Source organism: Triplophysa dalaica, chromosome 2, assembly GCF_015846415.1.
Source record: "Triplophysa dalaica isolate WHDGS20190420 chromosome 2, ASM1584641v1, whole genome shotgun sequence".
Taxonomy (NCBI): domain Eukaryota; kingdom Metazoa; phylum Chordata; class Actinopteri; order Cypriniformes; family Nemacheilidae; genus Triplophysa; species Triplophysa dalaica.
In genome coordinates, this window is record NC_079543.1 from 8127542 (window position 1) to 8133547 (window position 6006).

At 38.3% G+C, this 6006-nt stretch overlaps 1 long non-coding RNA gene across 1 annotated transcript; it reads left to right on the plus strand.

Moving 5' to 3' along the window:
• The first annotated feature begins 869 nt into the window (after positions 1–869).
• LOC130434811 (uncharacterized) lies at positions 870–2797 on the plus strand. The gene is made up of 3 exons (XR_008908721.1): positions 870–1011; positions 1103–1197; positions 1750–2797. It is a non-coding gene; the product is annotated as an uncharacterized LOC130434811 (long non-coding RNA).
• The last annotated feature ends 3209 nt before the right edge of the window (positions 2798–6006 follow it).

Here is a 6006-nt window from a genome sequence, read left to right on the forward strand (position 1 = left end):
TTAAAAGTTAATTTAACAGTTATATAGTATCTTACATAACATTTTACATTTGACATTTTATGCATTTGGCAGACGCTTTTATCCAAAGCGACTTACATTGCTGTATCCTATACATTTTACATATTTGCAATCCTCTGGGATCAAACCCACAACCTTCCTCTTACCACTGAGTTACAGGAGAGCTAAGTGTTTTACTGCTTGTAAAATGGAACAAATATCTAGACATTTTAAAATAAACATTTAGGAAGAGATCTCTGTTTGTGCAATTCCTGACTATTAAAAAAGATTATAGTAATATAATCTTCATGCAGGGGTGAAAAATATGGACGTACAGTCTTTGGATCTAACAACCAGCCAATAGCAGCATTGCTATTTGAATAACCAAATTGTCGCCGGGCCTGTTTTTTGGGGATAGGTACTTGAGTAAGTGTTCTGTTAATTTTTTCGCTGATAGAAAAGCTGTATTTTACATGATGGTACCGTAATAAAGACCACTTACTCTACTGTTAGCTACATACTGTGGTTTTTACTATAAAAGTCATTAAACGTATTCCTGTTTATTGTGAAACTCCTTCTCCAAAACCTTGTTGCAACACAGTTTCGAATTTAGTGGTTGATGATGTGTGGGCGAGTGTGCGATGTCACAGATTTATGAGGAAAAATGATGAAGCTCATCGCCTACAGGTTTCTCAGAATAGTTGTTTTGTTTTGCTGCGGTTGCAGAGACTTTACAGCAAATGTTTCCAAACCTGTCCTGGAGGACCACTAGTACTACACATTTTATGTACCTCCCTTATCTGACACACCCAGTTCAGATTTTGCAATCTAATGAGCTGGTAAGTTGAATCAGGTGTGTCAGATGAGGGCAACATAAAAAATCTGCAGAACAAGGGGTCCAGGACACCTGTGAACATCTGCAATTCAGACTGCTCAATATGAAACCATGGGCTTTAAGACAGTGCATTTTTATGCACCAGCTTACTACAGATCTGGCACCGGCCTAGGACACAGGTACATTTTTATTATTGTTCGCACTTACTGTTAGAGATACAGCTGTTAATGACAAATGTCAGATAATTGTTAGTTCGATTTTATATTCCAGAGAATTGCTCCAGAGGCTATAAATGACATGACAGTGTGTTAACATGCACCAAAGAGTGTCAAAACGGGTGTGAAGAACACACACAGCATATGGTGGTGAGTCGGAATGAGATTAAACACTTTTCATGCATGAATTTATGCAAACCCCAAGACTTGTGTTTGTGTTTAGGGAATGGAAAAACAAGAGTTAAACTTTTGTCCACATTCTTCAAAGGGATTTTCGGATCACCTACCAGTATGCGTTCATTTGTTTTGAAGAACCACATATTGAAAGGCTTTATTCCTTTGTAATTGACTTGATTGGTATTTAATTGTGGAGGCCTTCGGTTGATACTTTTTTGCAAGTTACCATAAATTCTTAAAGGAATAGTTCACTGCAAAAAACGATTTAATTAAAAACCATAATTTACTCACCATCGTGCGATCCTAGGTGTACATGTACTTCTCTCTTAAGATTTCTTAAGTAATAATATTTCAAATGCTGGCTCTTCCTAGCATTGTAATAGCATTGAGACCTTTTGGGTTTGGGGCATAGTAACAAACACTTATAAAGTACATGTACAGGTTGGTAGTAAGTGTGCTATAATGTGAAAGATCAAGTTATATAATAATAAAATGATTAAACTTGAGATCTGTCTTTTATGACAGGGCCTCTTTCAGATCCTCACGTCATGGCCTGTGGAGAGAAACTGAAAGACATACTTTATGCCCTCAACCAGGGATATGCTAATTGCTGCACGGGCTTGAGGGCCTTAGTTTGGTGGACTCTAAAATTTGGTCCTGATCCTTTTGGGTCTGTGCTGTCTTACCAGTGTCCTCCTGAAATTAGTAGAGACATTTTTAAGCACACCGGTGCACCCAAGTTTCCTCTATTTAAATATCCAATGGATTTTGTGCCCACCCACAAGCAACAGTGCCACTTGGAAAGCCTGAAGATTTCATGGGAGATCTCCACTGCCATTGAGGCAGAAACCCGACTGCAGACCACATGCCAGCTGTGGACCCTTGTGCGCAAACCCCGGGCATACAGCAAGCAAATTCCACATGATATGCCATTTTCATGGTGAATCCTCTGCCAAAGCCCTGGCAGCCTGCATTCTGAGAGGAACTCCTCAGACAGAGGCTATGAAAAGAGGCTTAGATCTGGAACCTGAGATATAAGGTATTATGCTGATTTTTATCATGTGTCTGTGACACAGTGTGGGGTCATCTTCCACCCTGATGCACCTCACCTTGAAGCCAGCCCTGACGCTAAAGTTTTTGACCCAAATGAAACTTCACCATTTGGATTAGCGGAGGTAAAGAGTTGTGACAAGTTAAACAACTGATCAATGTTAAAGGCCTGGCCTGTCTTAAGAACAACCACAAATATTATGATCAGGTTTAAGGCCAACTGGCTTTAAGTGGGCTTCAGTGGTGTGATTCCATAGCAGACACAGAAACGGATTTCACTGTTCATAGAATTTCTAGGGATGAGGAAATGATTTGGTCAATGCCACCAAAGATTAATAATTTCTACTATAACATCTACATGAATAACTTGTTAAATTGTCAATCTTGGAATTTAACATGTTAGGTCTCTAGCACATGGGAAAGGCCAACTTTTTTTTCTTGCACTTGCACAAAATGGACAATTGTTAATTGTGATAATTGTATGACTTTTTGTAGTTATTTATTACATTACTAAATGTGTGAATAAAAAACAATACAGACTTTTAAATCATTCTTATTCTTTTAATGTATATATACAAATTGTGTCGTTGATAAAATGTCAACACATAGAAAACAAGTACACCAATAAATAGTTAAAATAGTTGCCTTGTAAGTTACATAATTACATTTAGCTTATTACTAAAAAAAGTATGGTGACTACATTTTCATTATTCATTTACATTCAAATATAACATACTTTATCAACCTTTTTCATATAAAATCACAATACATACTAGTCAACATATCAATAACACTATTTATTTACAGTAACTTCTGACTGGTTTGTCCTCTTTTGTATCAAGATAGTTAGACAACAGGCAAAAAATTACCCACCAACCATAGACAGTGGAAAAAACCCATCCCAAACATGACATTCCTTCACTCGGCGTAAATTTAAATCACTCTCTGCTTAAAGCCTCAGACGTGCAATAACGTGGGTCTTCTGGGTGTCCTCCATGCTGAGTTGCAATATACGACACGTGACAGGAAGATATGGCTACATTTGCTGTAGAGCATTTATTTCAAGCAATGAAGAGACAGCTCCAAATTTTCATTTCAAATCAGAATTTCAGAATTTCCAGTGTTTGTTGGATTTCAACAACGTCAAACCTCATGAGTGACAAAGTCATCCAACAGCAATGTGAAAGACTGACAGCATGACAAGACACATAAAACCTGTCATTAAATTCCAGGTTATCACATAAAAAACAATGTGAACTTTTTCTAAATACATGTACAAACTGTTGTGTGGCATAAAAGTGATATCAACGCTTTTATCCAAAGCGACTTACATTGCATTATCTTTTACATTTATACTTTGGTATCTGCAATCCCCTGGGATCGAACACACAACCTTGCGTTGTTAGCAATTCTCTCATCACTGAGCTACAGGAAAGCTTCTTGATTTTTAAAGTTGATTTGCAAATAATTAATAATGATTAATTCATTTTTCTAAATGCGCTATTTAGCTCTAATGCAGCCTCCTTGCCACTCTCTGGCCAAGGGCATTGCCCGCTCCCGCTAATCTGAGTCAGGCCAATCAACACATCATTGACGGAATAGGTATTTGCACATTATTTTAAATCATGCCAATTTACAAATACAAACCATTTTAAAGCATCAAGTACTGGCATGCTCTCAAAAGACGATCTTGATGTAGTGGACTCAGGCAATGCATACGCACAAGGGACACAGCCGTCTCTTCGATTTAGTATGCATAAATTTCAGATACACACGTTGTAAAGCCTGTCTTGGGGAGAACACATTGATCGGTTGTGCGTGTTTTGCTACCCAGGAGGGGTATTTCACATTTCCAACCCTATGTGAAAAAGTAGTTGCCCCTCTTGGTAAATCATGAATTAACTGTGATGAATTGAATTACTGAGTTAATTTCACTAGCCACACTCAAGCCTCATTACTGCCAGATCTGTTGAATTAAGAAATCACTTAAGTAGAACCTGTCTGACAACTGAATTAGTCTAAAAGATCCCAAATAGCAACACATCATGCCGCGATCTATAGAAAGTCAAGACCAGATGTGAAACAAAGTTATTGAAATGTATCCGTCTAGATAGGGTTACAAAGCCATTTCTAAGGCATTGGGACTCCAGCGAACCACAATGAGAGCCATTATCCACAAATGGAGAAAGCATGGAACAGTGCTAAACCCTCCCAGGAGTGGCAGGCCTACCAAAATGACTCCAATAGCATAATGATGACTCATCCAGAATGACATAATAGATCCCAGAACAACATCTAAAGAACTGCATGCCTCTCTTGCTTCGTATAAGGTCAGTGTTCATGATTATACAATAAGAAAGCTGACCAAAAAGCACACAAAAACTTGTTGCACATATGCTAAAAAAACATCTTGATGATCCCCAAAACTTTTGGTAAAATATTCTGTGGACTGATGAGACAAAGGTTGAACTTTATGGAAGGTGTGCGTCCCATTACATCTGGCGTAAAACACAGCTTTCATAAAAAGATCATAATACCAACAGTCAAACATGGTGGAGGTAGTATGATGGTCTGGGGCATTATATTTCTCAGAAGGGGAAAGGATGTCTTAACCGTATTCTGAATACAAGGCTCAAATGACAGCAAAGCATCAAAAGTGACTTCAAGATTTTTTAGTTTGCTTTGAAACTCCAAGGCAGCACCATAGATAAAGTTATAGAGCCTGCTTTTCGCAGCTGATGGGGAGAGCCAATAAGCAAACTTCAGGTTTGGATCTATTTAGAGACAGAAAATTATCAGACATCCAGTTCTTGATCACATCGACAGAGATACTGTGGTTCCGCAATGTTGACCTGGTCTTGAATGAATATAAATCTGTGTGTCATCAGCATAAAAATGAATATAAAGGTTAATAGATCTTGGTAGTTCACCTAGTGTATATATATCTATATATATGCTGAAGAGTAAGGGACCCAATACCCAAGGGGTCAGTTGTGGTCTAGTGGTTAGAGAGTAACTAATCAGAAGTTCGCTGGTTCAATTCTCAATGCCACCAGGAAATGACTGAAGTGCCCTTGAAGTGCACCTTACCCCTGTTTGCTCTGCAGTGAAAGCTGGATAAAAGCGTCTGCCAAATGATTCAATGTAAATGTAAATGCAATACAGACCCCTGTGGGACACCAGAATGTATAAGATAAGATCTAAAGCCACCCATACACACAAATTGCCAGCGGTAAGTAAGATAAGACCAGTCAAGAACTGTCTCTGACAAGCCAAATGCAGATTCAAGACAGTTAAGTAGCAAAGCATGGTAAATGGTATCATAGGCTGAGCTAAGAGAATGAGAAGCCATGAGAGAGCCAGAATCAGGAGCTGTAATTAGGTCATTAGTGACTTTAGTCCAACGCAGTCTTTGTGCGGTGCAGTTTCTCAAATAGGTTATTTTCAATTAGATGGTTATTCAATTGAGCCGCAACTACACCCTCTAAGAGTTTTGCCAGAAATTTGAGATTGGGCGATAGTTAGAAATAATGTTCATTTCAGTGCTTTGCTTTTTTAAATAAGAATGACAGCAGCAGTTTTAAGTGCTGCAGGCACAACACCAATTGACAAAGAGTCATTAATTATATCAAGCACTGCGGGACATAAATAGTCAAAGCATAATTTAAAACAATTACATTGCCTAGGGTCAAGCATGCAAGTGGAGACTTTCATACGAGAAACCTGCCTGCG